We start from the raw sequence: 18751 nt of genomic DNA on the forward strand, positions 1-18751 counted from the left end.
CACGTGTGATCTTAGTTCCCCGACCAGGAATCAGACCTGTACCCCCTGCACTGGAAGCACAGAGCCTTAACCACTGGACCATGAGGGAAGTCCCTGGGGTCTTTTTTTCTTGATAGGCCTCTGTAAAAAAATTTTTTTTCATTTGAATTATAAATAGAATAATGAGTCAACTGAATTTTAAAGTTTAAAATTAGATTTTATAATCTGTAATTTTAATACATTAAATATTGACTTTAAACAACAAAGTAAATCTCTGAATAGTCTCCCTGTGCACAAAAACACTCTCAAAGGTGCTAAAAAATGTACATCTATCTTTAATATGTATGACTCCCTCTGGGCTACTATCCATAAAGTGATAGTTTGGTAAACTGTTTTACATTACTACCAGACATGAGTAATAAGAGGTAATTATGAAGGATATGTAAAAGTGGGAAAGTTCTTTTGTATAACGTAAAGCAGAAACTGTTCTCAAGGAGACAGTGAGGGGTGCTGATTAAAAACTTGGACTTCAGAATTGGTGACCTCCATCCAAACCCTAACTTGCCATCTACTCATTACTTGCGTTGGGTAAGTCACTGAAGCTCTCTGTATTAGTTCCCTGAGCTGCCATAACAGAGTACCACAAACTGGGTAGCTTGAAAGAGCAAAATGTATTGTCTCCCAGTTCTGGAGAGGAGGAGTCCTTCCTCATCTCTTCCTCTGCCAGCCATCCTGACATTCCTTGGCTCTTAAATACATCACTATAATCCTCCATCTTCACATGGCATTCTCCCTATGTCTCTGTCTTCACATGGCCATCTTACAAGGACTCCAGTCCTATTGGATTAGGGACCCACCCTACTCCAGTATAACTTTTCTTAACTAATTACATCTGCAATGACCTTATTCCCTAATAAGGTCACATTCTGAGATACTGGAGGTTAGGATTTCAACATACGAATTTTTGGGAGACATAATTCAACCTGTCATGCTCTCCACCTGTCATGCTCTCCAAGGGAGGTCACTGCCTAGCTCAGTGGTCTGCACAAAGAAAAATCAGATTACAGGTGCAATGCACAAGGCATACTACATTGTGTATATAGAGTATATACACAATAAATGGTAATTAGTGTAGAAATGGACCAACATGAAATTATTGACCCTATGTAAGATACAAATTACAAATGTAAAAATTAATAATAATTATGTCTCTGGAGGAATTGTGGGAATTTTTTTAATGTATTAAGTATTCCTCAAGTCAGCTGAACTTTGTTTATTACAATGACTGTGAACTTGGGGTGTTGGCAAACATCAACAGCATGTCAATGTAGAATCCATCAAAAAATTTGAAGATGGCTGTACAAAGAAGTGGCAGCAATACCCAAAAGTAGCAGTGGATGGTGCAAAACTCACTGCTTTGGTGCTGGGGGATTTAAAATAGTTACTTTCAACTTTTGATTCTTTAGAGGCTAATTATCTGGTCTGCAGATTATGGAAGCCCTTCTCCTGCACTTAAGACTTTCAGACTCTGCTTATTGTAAGCAGCCCTGCAGTCATCGTTAAGACATTCATCACCAGGTGCCCAATGATGGAGCAGAGAGGAATGAAATCGTTGAATTTTGAAATAGATGTGCATTTTTGGAGGGCTTCCTCTTTCAGTTACTGTGAAAAATCATTAAGGACTGTTATGGACTGAATGTGTCCCCCCAGAATTCATGTCTGGAAGCCTTAACATCCAATGTGATGGTATTTGGAGGTGGGGCCTTTGGGAAGTGATTAGATTTAGTTGAGGTCATGAGGATGGGACTCTGATGATGGTATTAGTGCCCTTATAAGAGGAGAAAGAGACCAGAGCTCTCTCTCTGCACCATGTGAGGTTACAATGAGAAGATGGCTGTGTACAAGCCAGGAAGAGAGTTCTTTTCAAGAACTGAATCTCCCAGCACCTTGATCTTAGACTTCCAGCCTCCAGAGCTGTGAGAAATAAATGTTTGTTGTCTAAGCCACCCAGGCTGTGGTATTTTGTCATGACAGCCTGAACTGACTAAGACAAAGGGGAAAAGAATAAGGGATTCAATGTTAAAGCAAAAAGGGGTCTTAGGGAATATGTAATCTAACCCTTAATTTAGAGATGATAAAATTTGTGGCCCCAAAAGGTGGAGTGTTCTTCTCATTGTTACATGGTTTGTTAGAAAGCATGTTAGAAAAAGGCCACATAAGAATCTGGATCCCCTAAACCACACATCCCTAAATTTCTGGTCCTTCTGATCAATATGTGTTGAATGAACAAAAGAAAAATTAAGAACTTCAAATATACACTATGATAGTGCATGAAACAGTGGGAGGAAGTTTACACTCTCATTGTTTGGGGAAGTGAATTTTAATGCAGCACACTTCACACTGGGGTACTTGGACCCCTGGGTCACTCAACGGCATTCCAAGGCATATGTAGACAGGAATGGTTTGAAGACAGAATCAGTTTCCATCCTTGTGTTCAATTTCCATCCACCAGTGATGGAGGATCAGGTTCCCTTTTCACCCCTGCCCTTGCACAATTGTACAATTGAGGTTCCCTCCTTCCCAAAAGAAAGGCATCCTTCCACTCAACCTGATCTTCACTGTGTGGCATTGTCCTGGGGTAGAAAACCTCCAGGTGCTCTTTGAAATATTCGTGTGAGTGTTGGAAAAGGGTACAGATCCTTTGGCAACTTTGGTTTCTAAGTTGTGTTTTCAAGAAAAATAAAGAAGGACATAATCAAGGTATCAGCCGGTAGATCATCGTTATCAGTTAATGTTTGTGATAGATCACTGTTAGATTTTTAGCATTTAACACAGAGATCAAAGAAATGGGTGACATTGCTATAACAAAACTCCTTCATTCCCATCTACTTACATGACCAAAGTTTCTCATAACTTCTATCTACAAAGACAAACACAATAATAGGAATGAAATTGATGCTGAACTCTGTCTCATTCTAGCAATAAACAGTAGTCATGAACAGGTACAAGAATCAATAGGGGAGGGGAGTCCTATATCTATGTAGGGCTTCACATGAATTCTAGTTCTTTACTTTCGGCTATGTGAAAGGTTTGTACTGCCCCACCCCGCTGTGAAGTGAGGTGTGGCCATGTGACTTGCATTGCTAATGAAGTGTGAACGGCATGGACGTGTATCACTTGCAGGCAGAGACTTTAGAGCTTTTGCACTATTTGCCACGCTTCCTGTTTCCTGCCCAGTGATCATGGAAACACATGTTGAGATGAAGCCCCCAAAAGGCTGGGTCCCAGAGTAATGACCATGAGCAATGCCTCTTGCTGAATGGAGCAGTCGTATGGGCAAGAGGTACACTTGTGCTGTGTTAAGTACCTGAATATAATCCAGCGCCTCCAGATGAATAGTTTTTTTTAATTTATTTTTTTACTGAAGTATAGTTGATTGACAATGCTCTGTTCTGCTGTACAGCAAAGTGATTCAGTTATACATATATATGCATTGTTTTTTAGACTTTCCCATAATGCTTTATCACAGGATATTGAATATAGTTCCCTGTGCTATGCAGTAGGACCTTGTTGATATCCATTCTATACATAATAGTTTGCACCTGCTAATCCCAAACTCCCACTCCATCCCCCCTCACCACCCCACCTTGGCAACCACAAGTCTGTTCTCTATGTCTGTGAGTCCATTTCTGTTTTGTGTGTGATATTTTAGATTTCACATATAAATGATATCATATGGTATTTGTCTTTTTCTGTCTGACTTACTTCACTTAGTATGATCATCTCTAGGTCCATCCATGTTGCTGCAAATGGCATTATTTCATTCTTTTTTATGATTGAGTAGTATTGCATCGTGTGTGTGTGTGTGTGTGTGTGTGTGTGTGTATCACATCTTTTTTATCCAGTCATCTGTCGATGGATATTTAGGTTGTTTCCGTGTCTTGGCTATTGTGAATAGTGCTGTTATGAACATAGGGGCGCATGTATCTTTTTGAATTACAGTTTTTTTCTGGATATATGCCCAGGAGTGGGATTGCTGGATCATACGGCAACTCTGTTTTTAGCTTTTTGAGGAACTTCCATACTGTTTTCCATAGTGGCTGCACCAACTTACAGTTCTACCAACAGTCTAGGAGGGTTCCCTTTTCTCCATACCTTCTCTGGCATTAATTGTTTGTAGACTTTTTGATGATGGCCATTCGGACTGGTATGAGGTGGTATCTCATTGTAGTTTTGATTTTCATTTCTCTAATAATTAGTGATGTTGAGCATCTTTTCATGTGCCTGTTGGACATCTGTATGTCTTCTTTGGAGAAATGTCCAGATGGATAGTTTTAATAAAAAGTACTTCTTAATGAAATTTTACTTTTGATGCTTAATAATTATTTATATACATAATTTATTTAAGTTGTTTTGATCAATTGTGTCAAATAAAAGTCATAGTTCAACCCAAAAGAAAATGTGAATGATTAGATCATTATGATCACAGGAAATAATAAAGTATAAATTTTGATTTCTATGATTTTTGTGGCAGAGATGTGTGATGGGGTGATCAGGAAAAGTGTTTCATCCCAGTGCAATTCATTTCATAAAGCTTGAAATGAATTACACTAGGATAAATTCCTGAGGGAGATATGGAATGGAAATAGGAATTGAAGGACGAAAAGGAACAATATGAAATTTCAACTCTAAAAGTAGAGGTTTTTCATGTATCTTTCAACTGAATGATGATAAACACTAAGTAATCCTGTTGTTAGTTTTCACTTGATATGTTTAAAAATGATACAATGTTTTCACTTGAAATAAGCTAGGAATTACATCCTTTGCAACTAAATTTACAATTAAGAGTTTTAGATTTCAATTAAAAATATGCAAGAGAATAAGTAGTTTTGGAGGGATACTTAAAAAACATTGAAGGTGACAATTCTTATCTATCTAGGGCAGGGTTGTCTAAACCTTGGCGCTTTTGAAATTTTACGTTGGATAATTTTTTTGCTGGTGGCCGTCCTATGCATTGTAGGGTGTTAAGCAGCATCCCTGGCCTCTGTCTACTAGGTGCACTAGCATCCCACCTTCCTAGCTGTGACAACCACAAATGTCTCTAGACGTTGCCAAATACCCCCAGGGAAAGCAAAACTGTTCCCACACAAGAACCACTTGATCTGTGGGTAAATGCTTTTTTTGTCTTCCTGTTTCCACTCTCTTCAAAGGCGTGAGTTGTCCAAAAACGCTGACAGTGACCCTGGAATCCCCTCAACCTTATTCCTATTCTTTTCCAAGCTTAAGAGAAGTGGCCAAGAAATGACGTCTTATACCAGAACCAGTAACTCATTTATATCTCCTGCCTGCCCTGGCTACCCCCGGTATAAATTGAATTCAGTTTTGATGAAGAATGAGAAACTTGAGTTAGCACTGCTCAGGGCTGTTCCGTGCCAAACTACTTTCTGCCCAGTATTACATTAGCTACATGAACACACACAATAATACACAATAATTCAATATGTCCAGGAGAAGAGAGATTTTGATTTTTTGGAGATCTTACTGATCCTTAACAAATGGGATCTTTTTAGTACTTGAGGAGTAATAGGTAGGGGAAAAGAGATTTTATGAATCCGTAGAAGCAAAAATAAAGGCAGCTCATGAAGAAAATGGGCTAAGGGTCAACAGCCAAGGAGAAAAAAAGAAGAGCGGCCGTCACCTTGTTTTGTACGTTCTGCACGTACACCAGCCTGAGCCGAGCGCTGAGGTCTTCATTCATTCACGCAGGAGGAGGGAACATCGTGGTCTCGTTAAACGTCTGCAGAAGCCAGACACTCTGTGGACGTTTCGCTTTTTCTTGGCCTGAGTTTTGGGCTGTTTTCCTTGCAACCCTATTTAACAGCTGCAGCCCTGAAAGGACAAGAAGAACACAGGGAAGAAAGCTCTCGGTTTGGAAAGTCTAGAGAAGCTAATTATTTAGATACTCAAAGGGCTATGTGAAGAGCCAGGAGACCAGATCTGATTTGAGTTTGCCCCCTCTGGTATTGGAAGAAAAAACATCTGCTTCTTGGGGAGCCCAGACTAGTTCAGCGCTTGGTTTCTTACTGTGCTCTGCTCTCACAAGAGGACCCCTTCCCTTTAAAAATTAGAATAAATCAAAAGCATGATGGGGGAGAGTGCTATGAGAACACAATGTTGAAATGCTCCCTCTTGCTTGCTCTCTCTCCTTATTTTTCCTCCAAATTTTCATAACCTCAAGGGAATAAAAAGCAAATTACTTATCATTATTGGCTTCTCAGCTGTAGGAGAAGCTTAACTCTTCCTACTGGTGTCCCAGGCCACCTAGTCACTGAAAGCAAGACTGCAGCAGTCCTGGTAGCCAGCTGATAGCAGATGTTAGAAAGTAGAGTATGTGGTCATCCACCAGAGGGCAGACAGCAGAAGCAAGAAGAACTACAGTCCTGCAGCCTGTGAAACAAAAACCACATTCACAGAAAGATAGACAAGATGAAAAGGCAGAGGGCTATGTACCAGATGAAGGAACAAGATAAAACCCCAGAAAAACAACTAAATGAAGTGGAGATAGGCAACCTTCCAGAAAAAGAATTCAGAATAATGATAGTGAAGATAATCCAGGGCTCGGAAAAAGAATGGAGGCAAAGATTGAGAAGATGCAAGAAATGTTTAACAAAGAGCTAGAAGAGGGCTCCGCTGGTGGCGCAGTGGTTGAGAGTCCGCCTGCCAATGCAGGGGACACGGGTTCGTGCCCCAGTCCAGGAAGATCCCACATACCGCGGAGCGGCTGGGCCCTTGAGGCATGGCCACTGATCCTGCCCGTCTGGAGCCTGTGCTCCACAACGAGAGAGGCCACAACAGTGAGAGGCCTGCATACCACAAAAAAAAAAAAAAAAAACCTAAAAGAATTAAAGAACAAACGAACAGAGATGAGCAATACAATAACTGAAATGAAAACTACACTAGAAGGAATCAATAGCAGAATAACTGAGGCAGAAGAACGGATAAGTGACCTGAAAGACAGAATGGTGGAATTCACTGCTATGGAACAGAATAAAGAAAAAAGAATGAAAAGAAATGAAGACAGCCTAAGAGACCTCTCAGACAACATTAAACACAACAACATTCACATTATATGGGCCCCAGAAGGAGAAGAGAGAGAGAAAGGACCAGAGAAAATATTTGAAGAGATTATAATTGAAAAATTCCCTAACATGGGAAAGGAAATAGCCACCCAAGTCCAGGAAGTGCAGTGAGTCCCATACAGGATAAACCCAAGGAGAAACACGCTGAGACACATAGTAATCAAATTGGCAAAAATTAAAGACAAAGAAAAATTATTGAAAGCAGCAAGGGAAAAATGACAAATAACATACAAGGGAACTCCCATAAGGTTAACAGCTGATTTCTCAGCAGAAACTCTACAAGAAGGGAGTGGCATGATATGCTTAGAGGGATGAAAGGGAAGAACCTACAACCAAGATTACTCTACCCTGCAAGGATTTCATTCAGATTCGATGGAGAAATCAAAAGCTTTACAGACAAGCAAAGCTAAGAGAATTCATCAACACCAAACCAGCTCTACAACAAATGTAAAGGAACTTCTCTAAGTGGGAAACACAAGAGAAGAAAAGGACCTACAAAAACAAACCCAAAACAATTAAGAAATCGTCATAGGAACATACATATCAATAATTACCTTAAATGTGAATGGATTAAATGCTCCAACCAAAAGACACAGGATTGCTGAATGGATAGAAAAACAAGACCCATATATATGCTGTCTACAAGAGACCCACTTCAGACCTAGAGACACATACAGACTGAAAGTTAGGGGATGGAAAAAAATAATCCATGCAAATGGAAATCAAAAGAAAGCTGGTGTAGCAATACTCATATCAGACGAAATAGACCTTAAAATAAAGAATGTTACAAGAGACAAGGAAGGACACTACATGTGATCAAGGGATCAATCCAAGAAGAAGAAGTAACAATTATAAATATATATGCACCCAACATAGGAGTACCTCAATACATAAGGCAACTGCTAACAGCTATAAAAGAGGAAATCGACAGTAACACAATAATAGTGGAGGACTTTAACACCTCACTTACACCAATGGACAGATCATCCGAAACGAAATAAATAAAGAAACAAAAGCTTTAAATGACACAATAGACCAGATAGATTTAATCGATATTTATAGGACATTCCATCCAAAAACAGCAGATTACACTTTCTTCTCAAGTGCGCACGGAACATTCTCCAGGATAGATCACATCTTGGGTCACAAATCAAGCCTCAGTAAATTTAGGAAAATTGAAATCATATGAAGCATCTTTTCTGACCACAACACTATGAGATTAGAAATCAATTACAGGGAAAAAAACATAAAACACACAAACACATGGAGGCTAAACAATACATTACTAAATAACCAAGAGATCACTGAAGAAATCAAAGAGGAAATCAAAAAATACCTAGAGACAAATGACAATGAAAACATGACGATCCAAAACTGTCGTGGGATGCAGCAAAAGCAGTTCTAAGAGGGAAGTTTATAGCTATAAAAGCCTACCTCAAGAAACAAGAAAAATCTCAAACAATCTAACCTTACACCTAAAGGAACTAGAGAAAGAAGAACAAATAAAACCCAAAGTTAGCAGAAGGAATGAAATCATCAAGATCAGAGCAAAAATAAATAGAAACAAAGAAAACAATAGCAAAGATCAATAAAACTAAAAGCTAGTTCTTTGAGAAGATAAACAAAATTGGTAAACCATTAACCAGACTCATCAAGAAAAACAAGGAGAGAACTCAAATCAGTAAAATTAGAAATGAAAAAGGAGAAGTTACAACAGACACTGCAGAAATACAAAGCATCCTAAGAGACTACTACAGGCAATTCTATGCCAATAAAATGGAGAACCTGGAAGAAATGGACAAATTCTTAAAAAGGTATAACCTTCCAAGACTGAACCAGGGTGAAATAGAAAGTATGAACAGACCAATCACAAGTAATGAAATTGAAACTGTGATTAAAAATCTTCCAACAAACAAAAGTCCAGGACCAGATGGCTTCACAGGTGAATTCTATCAAACATTTAGAGAAGAGCTAACACCCATCCTTCTCAAACTCTTCCAAAAAATTGCAGAGGAAGGAACACTCCCAAACTCATTCTATGAGGCCACCATCACCCTGATACCAAAATCAGACAAAGATACTACAAAAAAAGAAAATTACAGATCAATATCACTGATGAATATAGATGCAAAAATCCTCAACAAAATACTAGCAAACAGAATCCAACAACACATTAAAAGGATCATACACCATGATCAAGTGGGATTTATCCAAGGGATGCAAGGATTCTTCGGTATACACAAATCAATCAATGTGATGCACCATATCAACAAACTGAAGAATACAAACCATATGATCATCTCAATAGGTGCAGAAACAGCTTTTGACAAAAGTCAACACCCATTTATGATAAAAACTCTCCAGAAAATGGGCATAGAGGGAACTTACCTCAACATAATAAAGGCCATATACAACAAACCCACAGCAAACATCATTCTCAATGGTGAAAAACTGAAAGCATTTCTTCTAAGATCAGGAGCAAGACAAGGATGTCCACTCTCACCACTACTATTCAACATAGTTTGGGAAGTCCTAGCCATGGCAATCAGAGAAGAAAAAGAAATAAAAGGAATACAAATTGGAAAAGAAGAAGTAAAACTGGCACTGTTTGCAGATGACATGATACTGTACATAGAGAATCCTAAAGATGCCCCCAGAAAACTACTAGAGCTAATCAATGAATTTGGTAAAGTTGCAGGATACACAATTAATGCACAGAAATCTCTTGCATTCCTATATACTAATGATGAAAAATCTGAAAGAGAAGTTAAGGAAACACTCCCATTTACCATTGCAACAAAAAGAATAAAATGCCTAGGAGTAAACCTATCTAGGGAGACAAAAGACCTGTATGCAGAAAACTATAAGACACTGATGAGAGAAATGAAAGATGATACCAACAGATGGAGAGATATACCATGTTCTTGGATTGGAAGAATCAATATTGTGAAAATGACTATACTACCCAAAGCAATCTACAGATCCAATGCAATCCCTATCAAATTACCAATGGCATTTTTTACAGAACTAGAACAAAGAATCTTAAAATTTGTATGGAGACACAAAAGAACCCAAATAGCCAAAGCAGTCTTGAGGGAAAAAAACGGAGCTGGAAGAATCAGACTCACTGACTTCAGACTATACTACAAAGCTACAGTAATCAAGACAATATGGTACTGGCACAAAAACAGAAACATAGATCAATGGAACAGGATAGAAAGCCCAGAGATAAACCCACACACCTATGGTCAACTAATCTACGACAAAGGAGGCAAGGATATACAATGGAGAAAAGACAGTCTCTTCAATAAGTGGTGCTGGGAAAACTGGACAGCTACATGTAAAAGAATGAAATTAGAACACTCCCTAACAGCATACACAAAAATAAACTCAAAATGGATTAGAGACCTAAATGTAAGACCAGACACTATAAAACTCTTAGAGGAAAACATAGGAAGAACACTCTTTGACATAAATCACAGCAAGATCTTTTTTGATCCACCTTGTAGAGTAATGGAAATAAAAACAAAAATAAGCAAATGGGACCTAATGAAACTTCAAAGCTTTTGCACAGCAAAGGAAACCATAAACAAGACAAAAAGACAACCCTCAGAATGGGAGAAAATATTTGCAAATGAATCAACGGACAAAAGATTAATCTCCAAAATATATAAACAGCTCATGCAGCTCAATATTAAAAAAGCAAACAACCCAATCCACAAATGGGCAGAAGACCTAAATAGACATTTCTCCAAAGAAGACATACAGATGGCCAAGAGACACATGAAAAGCTACTCAACATCACTAATTATTAGAGAAATGCAAATCAAAACCACAACAAGGTATCACCTCACACTGGTTAGAATAGGCATCATCAGAAAATCTACAAACAATAAATGCTGGAGAGGGTGTGGAGAAAAGGGAACCCTCTTGCACTGTTGGTGGGAATGTAAATTGATACAACCACTATGGAGAACAGTATGGAGGTTCCTTAAGAAATTAAAATTAGAATTACCATATGATCCAACAATCCCACTACTGGGCATATACCCAGAGAACACCATAATTCAAAAAGACACATGCACCCCAATGTTCATTGCAGCACTATTTACAATAGCCAGGTCATGGAAGCAACCTAAATGCCCATTGGCAGATGAATGGATAAAGAAGATGTGGTACATATATACAATGGAATATTACTCAGCCATAAAAAGGAACGAAATTGGGTCATTTGTTGAGATGTGGATGGATCTAGAGACTGTCATACAGAGTGAAGTAAGTCAGAAAGAGAAAAACAAATATCATATATTAACGCCTGTATGTGGAACCTAGAAAAATGGTACAGATGAACCAGTTTGCAGGACAGAAGTTGTGACACAGATGTAGTGAACAAACGTATGGACACCAAGGGGGGAAAGCTGTGGGGGGTGGGGATGGTGGTGTGCTGAAGTGGGAGATTGGGACTGAGACGTATACACTGACGTGTATAAAATTGATGACTAATAAGAACCTGCTTTATAAAAAAATAACTAAAATAAAATTTAAAAATTAAAAAAAAAAGAAAGCAGAGTAGGTGATTTTCTCCTTTCATCAAAGCTAGCAAGAACACTAAATAATGTTTTAAAAATGAGAAGAGTCTGGGTATAGCATAGAACGCAACATTGAAGAAAATTGAGCTAATGGAATAATCCAGTCTTCCTGCGACTCAGCCGAATGTTATCACCAAGGGACTTAACAGCACCTTTTATTTGAAGATTCTAAAATATTTGACGTAGTGTACCAAACACGTGTCACATACTTAAGACCTTTGTCATTCTGTTTGCTCTCTCTCCAAGGCATGGTTCTGCCTAAAATAGCTCTCTGGTGCTCCTGGGTTCTGTTACAAACCCCAGAGACACATTCTAGAAGTAGAAATCAAATTAGATGGCTTTTTTGTTTAAAGTTTCTTGGAGGCATTGGAGAACGGTACTCTGCGAATCCAGTGAATCAATAGGTATGCAGTGAGATTGTCATCATCACAAATGCATTGTTAATGAGGACAGAGGCCACAGGGGGAAAAAGTTGGACCCTTTGATTTAGGCTCAACCTCCTATAGTAATGGTCAATGAGAAAAAGAAAAGCATGTCTCATATGAGAAGATCCTAAGGTCTGTAACGCTTAAAATTCTCAAACCAAATGTCATGCAAAAAGGCCATTGATTCACTAGTTGGCTTTTGTATCACACAAACCTCAGTGAAATGCTCAAGGTGATGGAGCACAGTAATCCTAACCAGCTGAGTAATAACAATAAAAGGCAGGGGGTATGTTTATTATACAGCAATAATTAACAGGCGTGAAGTCATTCCGAAGTTACAAATAAAAGTCTGCAGAGGTCAGGCAAGCAAAATAAATGTGTAAATCAGGCTGGGGGTAATATGGTGGGAACTGGTGGGATCTGCCCTGAACTGGAAAATATATCATCTGCTAATAGCATGCACTTGCAATTACAACAAAGAAAGGGGAAAAAGAGCAAAACAAAACACTGTGCTAGTTAAACCAGACAGGTCAGGTTTAGGTGAGAAAGCAAGTTTGCAAGCCCTGTAAATAGCACCGGCTCTTTCTTAGTCACTAGTACCTACCCTGGTCCCTGGATGAAATCTTTGAGGACAGGTTGATAATTTGTCCCATTTATGGAAACAGCTTAGTGACTCAAGAAATATTTGAGTTATATAATAGGATCTTTTACCTACAAAATTGCTTTCCCTGTATTATGCTGTGGGTTTACCTATACAGACAAATGTCATAAGAAAAAAATCATGTGAAATTCCTCATGTTTCCATCCACAATGTTCTCTTAACAAAGACCCATGAGAGAAATGCCTTTTAAATCTCACTTCAGGGACAGGAAGAATCCAGGACTTTGTTTTCATATTTATGGCCACTGAATTGTGTAGCCACGCTTCATTCTTTTTTTATTAATTTTTATTGGAGTATATTTGCTTTACAATGTTGTGTTAGTTTCTGCTGTACAGCAAAGTGAATCAGCTATATGTGTACATGCATCCCCTCTTTTTTGGATTTCCTTCCCATTTAGGTCACCACAGAGCATTGAGTAGAGTTCCCTGTGCTATACAGTAGGTTCTCATTAGTTATCTGTTTCATACATAGCACATTTCATTCTTCTCCCACTATTTTGGTCCTAGAATTCTGAATGTCATATTTGGAGGTCTTTTTTTTTTTTTCATCTTTATTGGAGTATAATTGCTTTACAATGTTGTGTTAGTTTCTGCTGTACAACAAAGTGAATCAGCTATATCTATACGTATATCCCCATATCCCCTCCCTCTTGAGCCTCCCTCCCACCCTCCCTATCCCACCTCTCTAGGTCGTCACAGTGCATCGAGCTGATCTCCCTGTGCTATGCAGCCGCTTCCTGCTAGCCATCCATTTTACATGTGGTAGTGTATATATGTCAATGCCACTCTCTCACTTCATCCCAGCTTCCCTTTCCCCCACTGTGTCCTCAAGTTCGTTCTCTACGTCTGAGTCTTTATTCCTGCCCTGCCACTAGGTTCATCAGTACCATGTTTTTAGATTCCATATATGTGTTAGCATATGGTATTTGTCTTTCTCTTTCTGACTTACTTCACTCTGCATGACAGACTCTAGGTCCATCCACCTCATTACAAATAACTCAATTTCATTCCTTTTTTTGGCTGAGTAATGTTCCATTGTATATATGAGCCACATCTTCTTTATCCATTCATCTGTGGATGGACACTTAGATTGTTTCCATGTCCTGGCTATTGTAAATAGTGCTGTCCTGAACATTTTGGTACATGTCTCTTTTTGAATTATGGTTTCCTTAGGGTATATGCCCAGTAGTGGGATTGCTCGGTCATATGGTAGTTCTATTTTTAGTTCTTTAAGGAACCTCCATACTGTTCTCCATAGTGGCTCTATCAATTTACATTCCCGCCAACAGTGCAGGAGGGGTCCCTTTTCTCCACACCCTCTCCAGCATTTATTGTTTCTAGATTTTTTGATGATGGCCATTCTGACAGGTGTGAGGTGATACCTCATTGTGGTTTTGATTTGCATTTCCCTAATGATTAGTGATGTTGGGCATATTTTCATGTGTTTGTTGGCCATCTGTATGTCTATTTTGGAGAAATGTCTATTTAGGTCTTCCACCCATTTTTGGATGGGGTTGTTTGTTTTTTTGATATTGAGCTGCATGAGTTGCTTGTATATTTTGAGATTAATCCTTTGTCAGTTGCTTCATTTGCAAATATTTTCTCCCATTCTGAGGGTTGTCTTTTTGTCTTGTTTATGGTTTCCTTTGCTGTGCAAAAGTTTTAAAGTTTCATTAGGTCCCATTTTTTAAATTTTTGTTTTTATTTCCATTACTCTAGGAGGTTGGCCAAAATTTGGAGGTCTTTTTTAGCTTTAGGAACATGTGATGCATTTGTATGTGATCATTTTACTTCTGGCTTTTATTATTCTCCTCATATGATTTTCCTTTCTCCTTAATTCCATGATCTATATATCCTTTTGTGCAGACTTTTTTTTTTTTTTTGGTGTGCTATTTCAAATCCATTGAGAATAGAGCATACATTAACTGAATTCAAATGGGAACTTGGAAAACCTACATAGACCATTTCTCAGTAAATGGTTATAGGATTAGGACCATGTTCTTGTATACCCCCAAATGACATTGCTTTAGAAGAACTGAATTAAGGTGGAATATGGTGGGGGGGTGGTGAGGCAGGGATGAAATGTATTATATCAAGAAGATACTTTAAAAAAAATACACATGATTTACTTCATTTATTTTTTCATGACATTTTTTACTGTGGTAAAATACACATAACAAAATTTACCACTTTAACCATTTGAAAATATACAATTCGGCAACATTATGAACATTTATAATGTCATACAACCATCACTTCTTTCCATCTCCAGGAAATTTTCATCACCCCAGTCAGAAACTCTGTACCCATCAAACACTAACTCCCCAGTCTCCCCTCCTCTCAGCCCCTAGTAACCTCTATTCTACTTTCAGTGTCTATGAATTTGCCTATTGTGGGTTCCTCATATAAGTGGAATCTTACACTATTTGTCCTTTTGTGACTGGGCTTATTTCACTTAGCATAATGTATTTGAGGTTCATTTATGTTAAAGAATGTACCAGAATTTACTTCCTTTTTAAAGGCTGGATACTATTTCATTGCATGAATATACCACATTTTGTTTATCCATTTATCTGTCCATGGACGTGTGAAGTGTTTCCATCTTTTGGCTACTGTGAATAATGCTACTATGGACATTGATGTTCAAGTGTCTGAGTCCCTACTTTCAGTGCTTTGGGGTATATGCTCAGATCATACAGTAATTGTGTGTTTAGCTTTTTGAGGAACTGCCCAACTATTTTCCACAAACTGTACCATTCCCACCAGCAAGACATGTGTTCCAATTTCTCTACCTCTTCTCCAGCATTTTCCATTTTTAAAATAATAGCCATCCTAATAGGTATGAAGTAGTATCTCCAAGATATATTTTTAATTAGAGGAGTCTCTCTATCCAATTTGACATAGACTTTTATTTTTCTTTGGGAGACACTATAGGTAAGAGGGCTTGCCTAGAGGAAGTCTGTAGTCAGGCAGATCCTAGTTTGAACAGCTCTGTTTCACTTTGTTTCTTTATCTGTTAAACGGGAATAAAATAAGGCTGTACTTCGTAGCTGTGTTTTGTTAATCAAAGGAGACAATGCACCTCAAAGGTTTAGTGTAGGGGCAAGTAGAGAGTAATGACTCCAGAAATGGAAAGGACCAGTAGCCATACTTTACCAAATGTGACTTTCCTTCAAACTTGTGTCTGACAAATGACTCAGCTGGTCCAGTCACTGTTAATCCATAAACCTTAGTGATTAAGTGACTGTTGTCAAGTTCTATTTGCTGGTTAATGATGGATTAGGTCGTACAGATCAATGTACGACCTAATGAAATAATGAAAAATAATGAAAATACTAAAAATATGAAAAATAAAAAATAATGAAAAATACTGGACTTAAAATAACAACAACTTGAAGCTTGTTCAACATCGTAGAACTGAACACACTTGGAAGCTCATGGGCCAGTTTTTGCCCAAAAGTCAGTAGCTGGAGAGGTAAGCACATTAATTGAGCATCAGCCTCTCGTGTTCCCTGGGAGCATCTGCTGACACAACTCATCTCTACTTCAGTTCAGCATCTGTGTCAGGAGAAAAAGAGCAGTCAGGTCTCAGGTCCCATGCAAGGAAGAGGGTCTGTTAGAAGACCCTGCCCACACTAAGTGGGGACCCCAGAGGACTAAATCTTCAGGGTTAGCATGAGGAAGATCTACACTCAAGTCCCAACCTCTCCCCACTTCTCAGCTGAGTGCAAAGAGGGCTGTTTGACCATTGAGCAGAATAGTCAAAAAAAGGAAAGAGGGGGAGATGCTTGAGAAGTTGTAGCCTCAATGCAGTACTACCTCCATTAAAGGAAGTACAGTTAGATTTACAACTGACTTCTTTACAGCAATAGTGGAGACCAAAAGCATTGGAGAAAGATTTTCAGTGTGCTGACAAAAATGACTACCAACCTAGAATTCTATACCTGGGAAAAATATTATTCACAAATGAGGACAAAATAAAGACATGTTCACATAAATAAAAACTGAGAGTTTGTCATAAGCAAAACCTCACTAAAAAATTTTCTAAAGAATATTCTTCAGAATAAGAGATCCATCCCACCTAGCAGGACTGAGTTGCAAGAAGGATAAAGTGGTAACATATAGGTAAAAGTAATTAGATGGTGATTTAAAAACAACAAAAGCAGCAGCAGCAGCAATGATATTATCTACTGATCTACTGGGGTAAAAATAAATAAATGACAGAGAGACTCAAAATACCATACAAAAATAGCATGTAAGTCAGGAATGGGATGAATGGACTTAAAGTGTTCTGAGATCCTTGTATTATTGGGCGACAGGGGTAAAGATTTTGATAATTTAAAATTAAGTTTATTAACGAACTTAATAAGCTAAACACACATGTTATAATTTCTAGGAACTGAATAAAAAATAGAAACAGAGAATATAACTTTCATATTAGTAGAGGAGGGAAAAAGCAAATGATAAAAAATTATCAGTCATGAATGCTAAAATTAATTGAAGAAACTTCAGTGAGAAATAGGATAATTGTACAGCCGCAAAATATCTCCCCAAATTTATTTACTCAGTGGTATTTATTGCTCGGTGGTATTAACACATATCAGCAAATTCTTTGACACTCTTCCCTCCAAGAGGTGGAGCTAAATCCCCTCCACTTGAGTGTGGGCTGGCTTAGTAACTCGCTTCTAGTGAATAGAGCATGGACAGGGCAAAATGGTCACTTTACAGTGGAGAAACCTGGCAGACACACCTCACCCAAGTCATCAAGGTTCACATCGCCAGTAATATTATGAACCCCTGATATGATACAATGAGAAGAGTGCTTCACCTCTGTGGCATCCCCCTCCCCCTACATCCCCCCCCCCGCCCCGATAACCCAAGTCTTACATTAAGAAAACATCAGGCAAATCCAAATTGCGGGACAAAATACACGACCAGCTCTCTTCAAAAGTGTCGAGGTCATGAATGATAAAGAAAGTCTGAGAAACTGTCACAGATTGGAAGAGACTAAGGATGCTCTTGGTGCTGACTACTAAATGAAACGCCGTTTGAAATCCTGATTTGAATCCTGGAACAGAAAAAAAAAAAAATTAGTAGAAAAACTGGTGTGACAGACAGGCCCTAGGGTTGCCTCCACGATCCCCACCTCCTGGAGCTCATGCCCTTTTATAATTCCCTCCTGTTGAGTGTGGGTGGGACCTATGACTTGCTTCTACGCAACAGAATATGGCAAAGTGATGCAACATTACTCTGGTGATTACATTTTGTTAAACAGGACTCCATCTTGCTAGCAAACTCAAATTCTCTCTATTGCCAGCTCTGAAGAAGCATGCTTTCAGGAAATATGTGGACATGTTGGAGAATCCTATATGGCAAGGATCTGTAAGTAGCCTCCAGGAGCGGAGAGAGGCCTCTAGAAAGAATCTGAATTCCTCCGTTCGGCAGCTGCAGGAAATGTATTCTCACAACAATCTGAGAGAGCTTGAAAGCGGGTCTTTCCCCAGTTGAGGTTCTGATGAGATCACAGTTCCAGCTAACACCTGCATTGCAGTCTGATAAAACCTTGAAGCAAAGAACCCGAGTATGCCAGGCCCAAACTTCTGACCTATAGAAACTGTGTTTTTAAGACTGCTAATTTTTTTGTAATTTGTTACATAGCAATAGAAATGAATACGACTGCTAAAATCCAAAAAAAAAAAAAAAAAGTTACACTTTTAAAACCTCAAATTCTTTATTCTAAGTTTAGCAAATTTTACCATAAAGAAGCCTTTGAAAATGTTTAGTCCTGTTCATAAATGTAATTAAATTTCTATAAACATGTTACACTGCATATTTAAATTTAATATATTCATTTTCCGTTTAGTGCTTCAATTGTTTGACTTAAGTAAAATCTTCCCATGTGTTTAAATAACTCATAAATCTAATAAATTTAAATTATAAATAGGTTGAGCCTTATGTT

The sequence above is a fragment of the Delphinapterus leucas genome, chromosome 10 (assembly GCF_059928025.1).
Source record: "Delphinapterus leucas isolate spDelLeu-1000000601 "Yukka" chromosome 10, BTC_Dleu_Yukka2, whole genome shotgun sequence".
NCBI lineage: Eukaryota > Metazoa > Chordata > Mammalia > Artiodactyla > Monodontidae > Delphinapterus > Delphinapterus leucas.